Genomic DNA, 17,841 nt, shown 5'->3' on the forward strand with positions numbered 1-17,841 from the left:
CTCTCGAATGTTTTTGAAAAAAAAGCTATTAATCATACTTCATCAAGATTTCTTTGAAAAATCTTTCCGTGTATTTTCAGAAGCAAAAGAAAAGAGTGCTTTCAAACGTTCTGCACTCCAAAAGAAAATACATCGGAGGGGCCATAAAAAAATAAGAACAACACAAAAGAAATAATTTCATAAGAGCAGCCTCTATTTCATTCTTTCCCCATACCTATACCCATACAAGATATAGGAGGACAATCTATTGGCGCCGATCCAGACATTCATCTCTGCCAAAAAGAAGCCTGGTTTTTCGATTCGGACTATTCATCACAATATCCTTTCTTTTTTATATTTTCTCAGAAAAAGCACGGTAGAATCACTAGAAAAAAAGAAAAAAAATGTTGGAATTTCTTCTTTTTTTCTTATTTTTTTTCTGTGTGGAGCACTGTTTTTCGTCTTCCGGCTGAAATTCATCAGAAGAGAAAAAGAGAGTCCCTCTAAAATTTATATCCTTGACAAAATAGAGGAATGGTAGATAGAGCTGGGATAATTTCTAATATAAATCTGACTATCTATCGAGATTTCAACCCGCGATACATCTTCTGAGTCATGAAATGGTTTATTTAAAGCAATTCGTAAAGGCATTTTTTATTTCCTAATTGCTTTTTATCTTATTTCGGAATAAATTTGTTTCAACGATGTCTCGAAAGGTTTTGTTTAAAGAACAAAAAAATAATAGATTGGGTGCAATTCAGAGTAGCCTTGCTTGTCATATTCTAGGATAGAAGATATTATTCTACTCCACTTGAAAACATGACTTACTCTTATTCCATACACAAAAAAAGTTTTTTAAAATTAAAATTTTGGTGAGGTATTTTTGATTTTAAAATGTGAAATTTTTGTATTCCTCAATTAAAATCGATGCAAAAAAAGTGGAACATATGATTCCAGATGTAAAAAAAGCATTTTTTCAGATAAAAAACTACGATTGCTATGTTGTATAAGTTAATAGCATTGTTTCAAATGTTAAATAGAATGTTTCACTGTAAAGAATTCCAGATCAAAGGTCGGTAAAAGTTTCAGCTTCCTTGAGCCGAAACTTTCTACTGAAAAGACCATTTTTTTCGAAATCATGTTGCAGAACAAAAAATCTGATAAACCGTAATTTTTTACCATAATAATCACCATAAAATCACTGAATCACTCTAATTAAATGAATATTACTGTAAAAATTAAGATATAATATTTTACGTTAAAAATGGATTTTACTGTAAAATAAATTTTACGGATGATGCACCAAAGTGAAAATTTGATTTGGAATCTTTTACAGATATGAGGATTATAAGTAACCACGCTTTTTATTATTCGGCATTATACTATCTGCACTGCTCAAAAAATTTGGTCCGCCTTGAGACATAACTTAAATTTTTCAATTAAAAAAACAATTGTAATACAATGCCGAATTGTTTTGCAAATCAGTTCTTTAAACTTGATTAGAGGATAATATGAGTTAACATGATGAGCGGAAAGAAGAGCATCAGAAAAAAAAAGCTGAAAATAAAAGCAGGGAAAAAAGGCACTGGTAAATTAAAAATCAGTTCAGTTCGGATGGTTGAGCCATAATTTAATGTAATCGAACATATATTGAAATGAAATTTATTATTTTTTAAAAAAAAACTAAATAAAACTTAAGAATAAATTTAAACTTCATTGGAAAGAACTACTATCCATGGACTATTCCTATTTCACAATATTTAACATTCTGAATTTCTATAATTAATTTTATAGTGTTGTGATAGCATATTATACAAATAATAATTTTTCATCTTCTTATTTTTTTCTTTCAAAATTGTATTAAATTTAAATACTTTGTCATTTCTCAGAAGATTAATACACGTGAAAACCTATTGTTAATTTATAAATTATGCTGAAATTATGAATGAAATTTGCTATTTTCAAGAAAAAAAAATAAGTAAAGCATAAGGATAAATTTAAACTTCACGGAAAAGAACTACTTTCCGTGAACTATTCCTCTTTCATAATATTTAACATGAAGTATTCCGCTTTCATAATATATAAATTTCCATAATTACTTTTATAATGCTGTGACAAAATATTATACAAATAATAATTTTTCATCTCCTTATTTTTTTTTCAAACTTGCAATAAATATAAATACTTTACTCGTTATCAAAAGATTAATAGGTATGAGAACCTACTGTTAATTTATAAATGATTTATTACAATGCTGTTATGCATTATATAATTGTATTTACAAGTAATAATCTCTAAAACATAAAAAAAACATTTTAGTCGACCTCAGGTTAAACTTTGTAACTTAAGTACATTTTTAAAAAAAATATATTTTATAACGTAAGAATAATTATTTAGTTACATTAAATTTGGATGTAAAGCCTTGAAATGAATCTTGTGTTAAATTCGTACAATATTTAATGTAATGCTTCTGCCAGTACATTTTCTCTGTTTTTTTTTCTCCATGATTCATCGATTGAGGATTATAGTTCAACATTCGGCTGATTATTTTGAGGTTTACTTTGAATTAAGTATAAGTCATGATCATAAATACCTAAAATAAGGATTTATTATTTATCGTATACTGCAATAAATTATCTAACAGAAATATTAGTTGCAAAACTTAAATATACCAGATATTTCTCGTATAATACTTAGTAATATTATAGTATAGTAACATTTTAATAGTGATATTTAATAATAATCCCCGTTAATAAAGTTAATGTCGTATTCTCTCAAGAAGGAATTCACTGTATAAAATCAACTAAATATATAATTACAAAAAGTAGTGCGTTTTGCAATCTCAATACTTTTTGACATTCTTTTTTTTTCTTTTTGGAGTGATTAGTGAGAATCCTTTTTTTAATAATAGCAAGATGCTTTATATATTTGCTTTATTTATAAATTTGTCTTATTTGTATTGTACCTAAATTTAGCATTAGTATAAAGCAGCGGTTCCCAAAAGGTGTTTCGTGTAAGGGTCCTGGAGGTTTTGAGAATTAGGACTTATTTTAGCCGATGGTTTTAAAAACCTTAAATAACATTTATATTCAGGTAATTATCCAATAGTTATTTAAGTGATAGGCTATTATTGTGAAATTACTTAAAATATGTGCCGATAAAAAGACACTAGCTCAACAAAAATATATTATGAAAAATACATGCATTCATGAAAAATAGCATTATTATGAATTTCTCATCAAATTTTTCAATTGAAAATATAAAAAACTCAACAGCAAATAATTATATTCTTCTGATAAGTATTGTTTGTAATAGCTCCTTTTCTTTTTCATTTCAACTAAAACCACGGTTTAGCTTATTTTATATTTTTAACTTACGCACACAGGCTAGGAAGAATGTGGAAAAATAAGATTGGTGTATTGAATATGAATAAAAATATTCAGCTTTCGAGAATTCCTGTATAAAAAATCGATATTTTTATTAAATTAATGTTTGTTATTTTACGGTATGTTAAAGCTCTTGACTCCTCATGTCAAAGTAAAGGGGAGAAAAAAACAACGTGAATGTTTTTCAAAATTTTAAAGTAACGAGATTTTCTTTTATTAAAAAGAATAAACAAATAAAAAATTTTGGAATCACATCGGTAAAAAATAAAATATTTTTCTTTAGTGTTTCTTATTAAACATACTTTTTTAGTTGCTCATCTAACATAAAGTTGTTTGTAATCGTTGTTGTAAAATGGAAAAATGGTTACAAAAATAACAAAAATTTTTTTCCTCCATAACATTTATGATTTATGTAAATAGCTTTTCTTTTTTCCCTTGTTTACCAATCGAAAAATATTTTGTTGACTGTTTAGAGAAATAAATTTGAAAAATTCGTTGAATAACAGTATTTACAAAGAGGATAACTGTCATTTCGCTTTATAGTTTTGTGTTTTCTTGAACTCAAATTGCCTCCCTTAAAAATCACTTCCTTCTCTTACTATCTCCATGAAATTCGAGTGCAAATATTTTCGCCACAGAATCGTACTTTTTAAACACAAACTCGTCTAAATAAATATTAGAAACACTGCTGGAAGAAAGGTCAGCAGACAATAACATAAAAAAGCAACTCAACTCAGCATTCAGCTGCCTTTAGAATTTTCCAAAGCATAGAGTGAAAAGACACCAGATGTTATTTATCCAATGTCGTGCTTCCTGTTCGGGTCGACAGCTACTAACAAGAAAATAAAATAATAATCATAAGAAGAAAAAAAAGAATCAAATAAGAAACTGGCGTCAATTTTTGAGAGCCTTTCAAGAAAAGATTAATGGGTAACTTAGGGACATTTTTCCTGCATCGGCGTCCATAATAACTTTGATGTATTTTATCTAACTTTAATACATTTGCGTTATCTATAATCGCCACATAAAAAACCTGACTTCAGCATCATACACCTTGCTTACATCAATATATGTCACTCCTATGAGATATCTCTCAGACCTACCTTGGTTATCTATTTACAGTTGTGGCAAAGTTTGGCTTAATTGCCTCATTTGGCGAGTTTTACTCATAAAAGTTCATAGTTTCATCACTGAATCTAACTTGTCGCACTCCAATTATAAATCAATATCGAATTTTCTAAACTTGTTGCGTTAGTATTAACATTCTTGTTACGCTTGTTTCAAAAGATTAAATAGATATTTTTAATTAAAAAAATTAATAAATTCGAATCTGCTTTTTTTACCTTTTTCACAAAGATTTGAGAATCAGACTCAATAATTTTTTATCAAACATTAAACAATGTTTAAAAGTTTTTGTATAATGTATTCAAATTTTCATTTGGAAGTGAAATTAAAGAAAGTTTTTTCATTTATGAGGTTTTGATATGAAGCAAGTAATTATTAAAAAGTGAAAAAAATTGGGCCAGATTAAGTTCAGAAATGATGAATATTATTTAAAATGCAGCGAAATTCAAACTTCTTAAAATGTACTGCAAAATTTGACATTTCTGAAAAGAATTAATAAAAATTTCAGATTTATTAAAAAAAATCATCTATTGCTTTGTGAGAATGGAACGATGTAACTAAGATGCTGCCTGTGTTCATGAATATCATAATAATATGCTCCAGTTTTGGCTCGAAATTTTTTTGTTGGTTGTTAGTGAAATGTTTTATCATAAGATCGATACAAAGGTTTCATAAAAATTTCTTTCGTTCTTTATGCTAGAACTTTCAAAAAAGGGAAAAATATACTTCAAAACAGCTACGTGAAGTTACTTTCTGCAGTGACAGTTTTTGAATATGTAAATATCACTTTTCAAACATACTTAAAAGACTTGAAAGTAAAAAATGAATATTATTTTAAACTATATCATAATAAGTAAATAAAAAAAATATTTTTAATTGTAGTTTCACTCTGATTTTTAGTTGGTGTTTCAAATATATCAATTTACAAAAATTAAGTTACTGACTCAATATTTAGTTATTGTAATGTTATAATTACCTTTCATAAAAGTATACACAGTTTTAGTAGCATTTCGTAACAAAAATTATATTAATGTCAAACTTCCCCAAATTCCTTTCCTTTCACAACGAATTTTTGAAATTTCACAACTCACTTATACTTTTTGTTTGAAAATAATCACATTTGAAAATTTTTGGTAGAATGCTTAATGTCAGAATAATATTTTGCATATTACACAAATATAATAGAAATAGACGCTTAAATGAAAACGAAGAAAAATAAAAATTGTAATTTTGCATATTATTTTTAAACACATTTCTGTAATAATTGTATTGCATAACATTACATAACAATATACATCATAATAATTGCATAACATTTAAGTATTTGTAAGTTTTTTAAAGTGTATTACATGTGATTTGTAATTTTTTTTATATACTTGTATGTGGTCCAGCAGCAGAATATATTAAAAAACTTAAAAATATATCTAAAAATTACAAATTTACATATTTTAAAGCAAAAAATTAAATGTTAATCATTAGCATGATGTGTATTCTTAATTACAGATGAGCATTCATAACTGTTTTTTCTCCGCTACTATCTGCACTGCTTATCTCACAAAATATTAATTTATTAACTGTTTTAAATTGGTACTTTGGCGAGATAAATCCAAGATTCGAGGCGAAAAGATAAGAGAAAAATAAATAAATAAATAAAGTGCTTGTTTAATTAATCCAGCAACCCTATGGAAAAAGTGGAACTGCCTACGGAGAGATTCTAATCTCTTTCACCTCCGAAAAGATGGCGCATCTGTGGGGCGTCATTCGTCTTCTCAAAACATGGAGGGTGAGGGAGAAAAGGGACGCTCGAAGGGAATAGAAGCCTAGGCTTAGGAGGGAGAAATTGGGGTGCACCATCCTTGATGTATGCACTGAATATATAATGTGCTCCCTGCTTGCGTATGCGTTGCCATGCGCTTTTTCGGAAAAACAGCGGAAAAGCAGACGATAAATCTTAGAATAACAGATCGCTTTTGGCCTTTTTATTTTATTTTTTATGTTATTTATTGGACATTTTAAGGTGTTTAAAGTACAGTAAAATACAAAGATTGCAGCGGAAAAAGCAAAGCGAATGTAGTTTTCAGATAATAATCGTTAGTGTAATCTGCTACAGATGAATGCTCACTTTGTGTATTTATAACATAAAACAAAGTATATAATTCATTCCTAAATGTGATTTAAAAACTTTTTTTCAATACAAGTAAGGGTGGGAATTAATTCAGTTAACTAGTTTTATAAAGCTCGTTTTTAGTTCTAATAAAACTATTTTGTTATTCATTTTATAGGTTTTTGTTTTAAATAAGTACATTTAATATATTAATCAAGAATAATTATATTATTCACTTAAACACGAATGCACCTTTTGTGTGTATATATATATGACATTAAACAAATAATATGTATTTATAATTAATTCCTAAATGTGTTTTCATAATTCCCATTTAGAACAAATAAGTGTTTGAAATATTTCATTGTTAACTTATGACCGGTTTCAGTTTAATAAATTTATCTATTTGTGAATTTGTTCGGTTTAATTAGTATTTATTAATCAAGAACAATTATTTTATTCAATGTTAAAGGGATACTCGCATGTAGAAAGAAATTATTTCATCTATACCTAAATGGGATTTCAAAATTAACAATCCAGAATAATTCTATTAATAATTAAATATTAAAAATTTAGAGAGGAAAAAGTGCACTTTTTATTCCTATCATAAAAAGTATATAAATAATTTCATTTTTAATACTTATACAGCTTTTATTATAATTAAACTTTTATTCGTAGCTAATTTGCTAACTCCTATAATTTCCTGGTATTAAAATAATAATATTTTTCAATTCACCGAATAATTTCTTGAAAAAGTCGCAAAAAATCAAATTAGCATTAAAGGGTCCAAACTATGATTACCATATTTCTCAGATTGCGACAAACCCGTATTTTTTTGGGGTTAAAAATCCTAATCCGTTGGAAAAAAAAAGGTATATTTATTTAGAAAGTACTTATTAGAATCTGATTTCGCAACTTAAAATATCGTCTGCACTTATTAATTTGCATATTTAAAGTTAGCCTCTCGAAGAATTAAGAATGAGTCCTAGAACGTGAAGATCCGATCCTTAGATCCAAGTTGGTCCGTTTTTTATTTTACGAACTGTATAATTTATCTTTCGCTCTACATGCAGATAATAAAAATAATGTAAATAAATTTGAACTAATGTACTTATTAGATTATAAAACAAATTACGGTGAACTTAAAGGAATGCAAAAGAGAAAAAAATAAGGGTAACATAAATTAATTTTGTCCTAACAGTTAAATGTTATTTAAAAACCAAAATTTGCTAATATATTATTAAGTAAATGTGATGATTGATAATGAAATTTTGAAATCATAACTTTGTTTTTATTGAACTTATCAACAAGCATATGGAACTTTTTCTCTTTTTTTAAAATTTATTTGCACAAATTTTTTAGCAATTAAATTATATTTAATTGTAATGCACAAGCCAAGCTTTCATAACGAAAAAGTCACATTCTGATCCTTTGAGAAAGACTGTGAAGTTATTCTGTAACAATAAGTTACTGTGCAGTAACTATTCCCTAACAGTAAGTAACTGTAAATCTGTAACAGTAAGTATATGTGCAGTAACATACTGTTACAGAGCTCAACTAAAAAGTTTTCCGTTTTTTTTTCTCTTTTATATTTTTACTAATCTATAATAGTTCAAAAGCTAAGATAAAAAGCTTTGTCGGCCACTTTTGCCCAAGAGCCGTAGGTTTGGCATGCCTGTCATTTTTACTGGCAAATAAAACTACTTATTGATTAACCTTAATAGATTAATTAATTTATTAAGGTTAATCAATAAGTACTTTTATTTCCGAGTTTTATTTGCATTTTATTTAGTTTATTTGCACTTAATTAATTTAAATTTTTCTCTAGTTAAAAAAAATAATGATGATTTTAACACTTTATTATTTCATCAATAATTCTACAACCATTTAACATTAACTAATAATTCATCACCTAAAATGCAAAAATGCGTATTGAATTATCATTATTTTGCCAGTAGAATTCATTGAAAGTGTTTACTTACAAAATAATAACTTTATCTCTGATTAAATATAATTTGTGTTAACGTAATCTATTTACGTTGCACTTTATAGATGAGCGCATGCTTTCAACATTTATGATGTAAATAAACACATAATTCTCATATTAAACCCAGATAAGCATGCCTTTTAAGAAATTATTAGCTCTCTTAAATGGCCTTTCAGTTATAAATAATTATTTTATCATCTCTTTCAGAGCATTTGTATTAATATAATATGAGCGTGAAATATTTTAAGGATGAATACACACTTTCTGAATTTCCATGATGATTCATATCATTCTTAACTCAAATAAGCGTTTTCATTAATTTATTGATAGTTATTAACTCAATTCACTTAAAACGCTCTTAAGTTCTGATAGAATTTCTATTTACTCATAAAAAGCCGAAAGAAATTTAAATAAGTAGTAAAATTACTTCTTTTTAGTTAATTGTATTATTATTAGGTTTTTTATGATTAATAAAATAAAGATACGCGTAAAGATGCAAGAAAAGGAATAATCCATAATTATTATTATAAAAAAATTTATTACCTATAATTTGTGAATAATAAATAAATAAAGATACATGTGTAGCATGATAAGTAATAATCATCTCAATTTTGATGGAAGAATTAGCTTTACCAAAAAATTAACCAAAACTGTTTTATTTGTAACTAACATATGGAACAATTCTTCAAGTCAATTTGTTTCATTTTAAATTGTTATATTATCTTCGTGTTATCTGACTATTTCCGTAAAATATCATATCTTTACTAATCAGCCTAGAATATAATACGAACATTTTTATTGTTTTAGAATATTAACATTATGAAATACTTTAAAATTAAAATCTACCGAAACTTTTCATATTTTAATAAATTTCTGCAATGATAAATTTGAGTAAATGCAATTTCTGCCTAGCACATAGAACTATTTTACGAATTTTACTTTGATATTCCACATTTATAATAACAATTATAATAACTAAACGGAGGGAAAAAAAATCTGGTAAAATTACCACTCTGTTATGGTAATAACATTTCTAGTAATAAAAAGAAAGAAAAAGCATAATTTTGGTCGATAAAATCAAAAATTTACGGCATTTAAACAGTTAATTTGCAATTTTTCTGTTCATATGGTAATGGTTTAACGGAAATTCTTGTTCTAAAAATTATAGTACTTATTACCACACGTTAAAGAGAAATACAAAGCTGAAAAGTAAATGGAATTTATGCCAGGCTCTTTAAGGTATCATAATAAAATTATCAAATTTTACAATATTTACCAAATTTTATAGCATTATTATAAAACCATATTCTATTCTTTATATTTATTGCTTTATTATTATTTTTTTTTATTATTTTTTATTAGCAAAGAGCTTGGGTAAAAATTACCAAGCTTTTTAGTGTTCCCACGGAGTGAGAAACATGATAAATTTTATCATATTCTGGTAGTTTTGATCATACTTTTTTTCTCAGTGTACAATCATAATAGGAACGTAATTCTTTAACAATGATCTTAATTCAATAGTTTTTGTTAAGCTTTTTTTAATTTATTTACAATAATAATTTTTTTTTCTTCACTTGCAGATAGAGAAAGGGAATATATTTCAGCCCTTCCAGATTTGATTGCTGTAGAGAATATACGTTAAAGAAACCAATATGGTATGTCTGACGGAACGATATTTTTCTTTGTATAGTGAAATAGTTCGACATATGTCTTGACTTTGCCCTTACACATAGCTAGTAGTTCTCATTAAACAAAATTCACTATTTAAATGGTTTTGAAAATTTTTATTTTTCTTCGTTTTCATTTTAGCGTCAATTTCTACCATATATGCTTATTTTTCGTATTTTTGTCTTTCTGCATTATTTGCTATTAAACTGGATAAATGTAATAAAAAACTATTTCCAAAAATAGAAATCAAAGAAAATTAAAAGTATTATTAAAATTAAAGGTATTATTAAAGTACATTAGAATAAAGAAAAAATTAAAATGTATTTGGAAGAAAGAGTAAAGTGAATAGTTACCTGGAAATTATATTTTTGTACGTTATTCTGTTACACAAGAGGAATAGTTGTTACAATTTAAAAAAATTTAAGTTCTTCTTAAGAGAACTTATTATTTAGTTAAAAAGCAAGAAATGTAAAAAGTTCTTTTCCGTAAAATTCAATTTAATTGTTGTATATCAATTAATTTTTAAAATAACATTTAGTTACAGTCAAATTGAAGTTAGGCTTAATTCGGGCTCAGTTCTTGTTTTCTCGGTTTTGCTGCCTTTGTTGGTGAGTTGTTGAGTCCAATAAAGGATATTAACTAAAAATTCAAAAATGATTATAAAAAAAAAATATTTTATATTATTTTAGCCCAATTATAAATTTTTTCATGTGCGAAGAAAATTTAAGTCGTAGAAAATAAAAAGAGAACGTTTTAAACCAAGTTTCGTGAAGAGTTGAAAAGTGAATTGTTAGTTTTTAATCAAGTTTTATCAATTAATATTATAAATTTGGCATTTCAAAGCTGTAATTTTATACATAGTTAATATAACTGTTTCTTTTGAGTATAGTTTTATGTTACGTTGAGTACGCTATTGCATATCTGTTGGATTCCATTCAAATTTTTCTGGGCTGCTTCATATAGAGACTTTTTTTATTCCGATTATCGAAGTGGATATATTTAATGGTTGTATAATTAAAGATATATTTAAATTTTTATTAAAAAGTATTATTTAGATAAGACTATTATATCCCAATGATGAAAGCGTAAGGAATTTAGAAAACTTTTAGGTGTTCTAAAAATCCTATTCATACAGTTGAAAAATATAAAAAGTTCTTTTCCATAAACTGCGAATTTATTCTCGCATAATAATTAATTTTAAAATACTTTTTATTGCATAATAATTAATTTAAATCGAATACATTTAATCATATCCTGATACAAATTCGATTACATTAAATTAGGACGCAGTTGCATTGCAGTTTTCTTTATTTTTACGCCTTTTTTTATGAAGAAAAAAATCTGGGGATTTTTAGTTCGTTGCTTTTTCTTCAGTTTCCTTTTCTTTTTTTATTTTTGCATCGTGTAAAATTAGAAAAAAAAACCCAACTGTGTTAAATTTTTCTATTTTTAATTTTTTGGATAAAAATTAAATTATGATGTTACAGGAATATTAATTTAAAAACAAGCATTAAAAAATTTTCAGGAAATATTTATAAGTAAAAAGGTCGAAGCTAATTAAACAGGGTGTTAATTTTAACTAGATTAAAAAATACGAAACAGTCTAACTGATTTTTAGATAAATTGATTTTTAAACAAATTTTTAGATAAATGAATGGATTTTTATCTCAGTTTTGTTCATGATAAATGTGGAGACACTTCCAGATGCAATGGTGTAATATTCATAAAATGTTTGCTACAAAAACTTGAGTTATATATATATTTTTCAATCGTAAATCGACAATGTCGGAAAAATATATGTTTTTTATAAATGTTTGGATGATAAAAAATTTTAGAACGATCAATTTTAAACGTATAAAAAATATTTTGATAATAATAAAAATTACATAGAATGAAACTGCAACTGATCAAATTTTTGATTGTATATATAAATCGCAATACGACATCATTCTAAGCATACCAACTCGGTAAAAAGTTTCGGATCAAAAGTACCATAAATTAATGCTTTACCGGAACATCTTACAGAACAAAAATTCTGATATGTCATATTTTCTGTAATAATTACCTTAAATTGCCATTTACTATCATAATTACCGTAAAGTCACTGAATCACTCTAAATAAATATTACAGTAAAAATTACTGTTCAATATTTTATGGTAATAATTGATTTTACAGTAAAATGGTTTCTACGGAAGATGCACCCAAAGGGCTGATACTCTATATTGTCTATATCATAAATTTATATGGAATATTTTTCAGTACATATTGTAATAGTGCATAAATATTGCATACTTACCTTTTCTTTTGCACGACCCTTTCTAATATTTATGATGGGACCAGAGCTTCTTAAACCCTAGTAGAACTTATATAAAAATGAAGCGTAATTGCAGTGAGGGGAAAAAATCATTGGCTTTGCAACATGAACATCGTGTAGATTTAGAAAACATAATTCCGATGAATCTTACATTATTTAAATTCAAATTAAGATTTCAGATCCCATGGTCGTTAAAAAATTTTTCAAATGTCATTCAGTTGAATTATGATTATTACACGTAGTGATTTGTTATAATTCCTCTTAAATAAAGAAGCAAATCCATTTTCTGATAAGAAATCTCTGTTTCAATTAAAAATGTCGAATAAAGTGAGAATTAAGCAAGCTAAGTTTTTAAAAACTGATAATTTAGTTCGAACAAAGTGTTTCTAATTATTTAAAAAACGTTCAATTACATATTTAATAGTCTATACTATTCAAAACGGAGGAAAATCAATGCATGCTATAAAATCAACTTAGAATTTTTATTATAATTACATTTCTTTGGAGATATTTTTATGCTAGTATTAGTTTTCGATTAGAAAATATTTATTATAAGCTTTATCAATTAATTCTCATCACGCTCCATACTGTGTCTAAAATTCTAATTAGTGAAGTAAGAAAAGAAAGCCACAATCGTGTTTTAATTAACAGAGAAACTTTTTTTTCATTAACCATGAAAGGCACCTTTGATAGGAACAATTAGCTATATGTTGATGGAGGATATCTTATCGATCTCTAATGGACGTGAAAAAGAAAGAAAAAGTACGAAAAGTGGAGATCACTTCGCCTTAATTAAGGGAGTGTTACGTCCAGGGAACCATAAATTTCCCCTGCGTTCCTGAACTCATCAGGCAGCCTAGTAAGCTAATTTTGTTCTGGAAATAAAATACCAGCATAAAAAAGAATATATATATTCTTTCGTTTCTTCATTTTTTTTCCTCTTTGTGTGTTGTATGTACGAATGCTTAAGAGATTTTTCACACGTGCAACTATAATATTTTTCTTCATCTTTTTTTGACAGCAGCCATCTTGGAACATGGAGTTGAGTTAGTCGTTCGTCAAGTCTGTGTTCGTATGTTGCCACCACACCTGAGCCCGACACGAAATTTAATTACAGAACATCGATTTCTCATTCGGGGGAGTCTCTGGTGACGTCATTAAATAACTCCCCTTCCACTCCAACTTTTGCTTGTCTGCTGTTTCATCGATTTCAAGAAATTACTATTTTTAGTGAAAAATGAAGCGAAGTGAAGAAGACCTGTGAATAAAAAAATTGAAGTTGATTCAAACTTGACATTTAAGACATATATGATGTTATGATTTACGTTATAGACTTTAATCACTTTAACGTTTAGACTTTAATGTTATAGATTTTACTAATTGAAAAAGGTTTCTATGTCAATAATTTATTTGTTTTATATTTTCATGAATTATTTTAGAAAATATGTGTTTACTATAAATCGAAGCTATTTCGTGTATTAATTATTACTTGCTCAACAGGAACATTAATATTATTTTAGATATGAAACATACATCATTTTTTCAAAATAAATAACTGAAACATTTTATTAAATATCTATGCATGCTCTCTTAAAGTTTATAAAAATATCTCTTAAAGTTTTTTTCAAAAAAAGAAAGAAGGAAAACAGGACAATGCAGCTTTCAAAAACAACTAAAATATAATAGAGCAAAGTATACTTGGGAATTACAAGAAAAAAATTTAGTAGTCATATAAAAACTAATAGCATTAGCAGAGTCATCCATTTAAGCTCTTTTTAAATATCTTCGTATCCCCCCCCCCCAAAAAAAAATGCTGGAAATTTGTGACTGCATATTTTAGGACACTTAGCGTATGTTTTAAACTAATAAATTTTGCTAAGAAAAAATTCGATCACATACTTAATAAATAGCTCTTTAAGGAAGTTCTTAAGACTTTAACTTTTTGAGTATTTCGTGAAACCTCAGTTTAAACATTTTATTTAATCCATAGTCCAATTATCCATTTATCCAATTTTCCATAGCAATCTATCATAATTATACATTTATTCTAGAGAGAAAAACTGCACCTAATATAATCTATCGTTAGTTTAAGGGAGACGTATTTTAAAATTTGTTTTTAATCTGCAACGTACGGCCATTTAATACTGTTACGTATTTCAATGGAATATGGATATACAGATTTTAGAGAATTAATTAAAGAGGCCAAAAAGGAAATTTTGGAACAATAACATGTTTATGCAAGTTACCAATTTATTTAGTTTTGTATTTAATTTTTAAAAAATATGTATTTTTGGACAATTATCTCTGCAGTTGTATGATTTTATCATAAATTCTTAATTATCAAAAAAACTAACAAATTCATGATCCTATAATAATCACTCAGCTAATATTTTGTTTCTAAAAATGATTTATTTCAAACGATGCAGTAACTTGAATTGTCACGTACCTTATTCAGTTTAGCATACAATAAATTTAAACCGTAAATATATAAATAAATTTAAATTTAATATTTTATTAATTATTTATAGGGTTGTTTAACTTCGAAATTAAATCAAGTAAAAAAATATATCTGAGGAAGTAATTCTCATTTAATTAGAAAATTTATTTTTTGAAAATATATCCTAGTTTTAGCAAACCTTTAATTGTTAGAAAACAACTCTTAAGAGATCTGCTTTAGTTCGAGCAATAGAATACCTTAAAAAATTAAAAATTAAATTATTATAACTTTATGTAGGGACAATTATCGTTGCGTTTGCACTATCATATCAACAAATCCTTGATTGTTTATCCTTGATACATATTCATCTATCTATTATTATTATTTAATCATATCATATTTTCTCTGAAATTTAAAAAAAATTCACGTATTTTTCTGAAATAAATTGTATTAACGCATATTTTTAGCGTTTTAATAAAACTATGAGACCTTGTCAACATAAATTTAATTCCCAATTCAAACCATCTTTTATTTTACTATAACTTATGGGCGAATAATAATTGTGAAAAATAACATCAAATTTCCAACGATTTCTGTAAAGTGGGAAAAAGAGACGCTAATGTGTCATTCATAACATTTAACGACCATTACTGTAATGGTCGTTTTCGGCCATTTCGGAGAGGAATCCTTTGACCAGTAGCCTAAAGATATGAAGGGTAATCTTGAAAGATGGCCTATCAGGGAAGGTGTTCTGGGGATGACACTTGCCAACCCCCTATTGTCAATTCTGAATGACTTTATTGAAGAGTGACTTATCACTCAAGAAATACGGATGTTTTTAACGTCTAGATTAGTGTTTAGTATTGAACAGTAGCTTCTTTATTTTGAAAACGGAAAATGTGACAAAAATTCGATTAAAATTTGGATTAATATTAGAAAAATTAAATGCGTAAGTATTAAATAGTAAGTAGTAATTGTTGATTTTTGAGTGACTTAATACAACGTTTACAAATAAAGGTGTTTGCAACATTTTAATGTTTTTTTGTTTAGATTCACAGTTGAAAAAAATTTAATTTAATAAAAATTTAGTTTAATAAAATGCTGTAGATATTTAATAATTTTAAGTTTAACATTTTATTAGAACTATTGCGATTATTATAGCGAAATATAAGTTGAAAAACGCTGCAGTTAAAAGCAATTATACCACAGTTGCTGAAGCTTTAATCATTTAAAAAAATTTTTTATTTAAATATTTTCAATAATAAGAACTTAACGAACCTTAATTTTAACATTAGAGATTCTAAATAATGTATGATGATGCATACTTTTTACGTTTAAAACAATTAACGGTAATAAAATATTTGCTTAAACTTCCTGTTACAACTAAAGATGAATTTATTGCTTTATTATAATTATTTTTGTTTGCTTGGTAAATAATTTTAAATACCTATTAAAATACATGAAATTATTTTTTTTACAAGTAAAATTTGATTAGTTACTCAAATTATTATGTTGTCCAATTTATGTTATTTTTATTTCATTCAGTATCTTAGTGTAACGTTATTATATTTTTTATTATGTATGTTTTATTCAATTTGATGTTTACTTTTGAGTGATAACAGTCAAAGCTGGAATAAATTGCATGGTTTAAAAATAATATCTTAAAGTACCTTACATTAGCGAAAGTTTCTTTGTTAATGAAAAAATATATTTGAAAATGCATTTATATTAAATGATTCATGTTATAAAGATTAAAACAAGGTGTAATGTTGTTTGATGCACTTTTTAACATGCCATTCGTTGATTGATAAAGTCGTTGTTATAGTTGAGTCGTTGTTATATTGATAAAGTCGTTGATGTGATATTTAGCGAATTCAAATGTTATATGCGCTTGCTTATCAAGATTTCAAAGACAAATATCCCAGTTATTATTATACTTTTCTCAAAATTCCAATATTTAAGGAAATGTTTGTATGTATAGACATTTCTTACTTATAATTTCCTGAATAAATTCATCGATATAATGCAACGTAATCCTTTCATAAAAGTATTCGCATGTGCTTTTCGGTCTTAAGTTTTGTTTACTAAGTATTTTAAAGTAAATGTTTTCTAATTTAAAGTTTAAGTTTTTTTTATGATAAAAATATGCTTCAAACAAGCTTTTTTTAAAAATATTATTTTTCTTAAAAATATAATTGTATTCTAATTATTGGCACATTTGTTCAAAAATGTCATTTTTTTTATTTATAAAGTAACAATTCAATTTAACTAAAAAAATCTCTTGTTTAATTTCGAAAAACATTTTCAGTTGGGAAAAAAAATTTGGTTAAAATTTTTTGTCCCAAATTTGCTACTTTTATTATCCTGGAAATTTTACGGTGTGTATTTTACAACGAATATTATTAATAACAAGATATTATTTCAGTCGGAGGTGATGACTTAAATCGAGACATAGTAATTAATAAAAATGCTATGGTTTTTCAGTTCATTTAGTTGTATTGATTATAATTAATATTTTAAAATTTCAAAATTTACATAGTTCTAAATTTAATTTAAAGCATGGCAACGTTGAAATAAAAACCTATCCTTCACGCATATTGATTTATTTTGCTTATGAGAATATTGTTTTTAGAATCAACGTTCGATTTAAAATTAATATGCATTTTTCCGCGTGTTAGAATACTTTATTGCATTAATAAATTTTTCATTATAATTATTATTTTTGTGAAAAATTTTGTCTTAAATTCACCATATAATTCAGCATTTACGCTACTAAATAAGGTAATTTCTCTCAAAGGAAAAAAAATGAGGAAGTTGATTATTTTAACATAAAAGAAATA

General features: G+C 26.0%; 2 long non-coding RNA genes across 2 annotated transcripts in view; one reads left to right on the plus strand and one right to left on the minus strand.

Annotated features, from left to right (window-relative positions):
- LOC122269178 (uncharacterized) overlaps positions 1-13,725 on the plus strand; it is a 40,414-nt gene extending 26,689 nt beyond the window's left edge. The window contains exons 4-5 of the long non-coding RNA XR_006225029.2: positions 10,162-10,236; positions 13,586-13,725. This is a non-coding gene — a long non-coding RNA (uncharacterized lncRNA). The remainder of the gene's footprint in view (positions 1-10,161; positions 10,237-13,585) is intronic.
- The window catches only part of LOC139426192 (uncharacterized), a 29,659-nt gene continuing 24,847 nt past the window's right edge, over positions 13,030-17,841 (minus strand). Inside the window, exon 2 of the long non-coding RNA XR_011637386.1 lies at positions 13,030-13,822. This is a non-coding gene — a long non-coding RNA (uncharacterized lncRNA). The remainder of the gene's footprint in view (positions 13,823-17,841) is intronic.

Source organism: Parasteatoda tepidariorum, chromosome 8, assembly GCF_043381705.1.
Source record: "Parasteatoda tepidariorum isolate YZ-2023 chromosome 8, CAS_Ptep_4.0, whole genome shotgun sequence".
Taxonomy (NCBI): domain Eukaryota; kingdom Metazoa; phylum Arthropoda; class Arachnida; order Araneae; family Theridiidae; genus Parasteatoda; species Parasteatoda tepidariorum.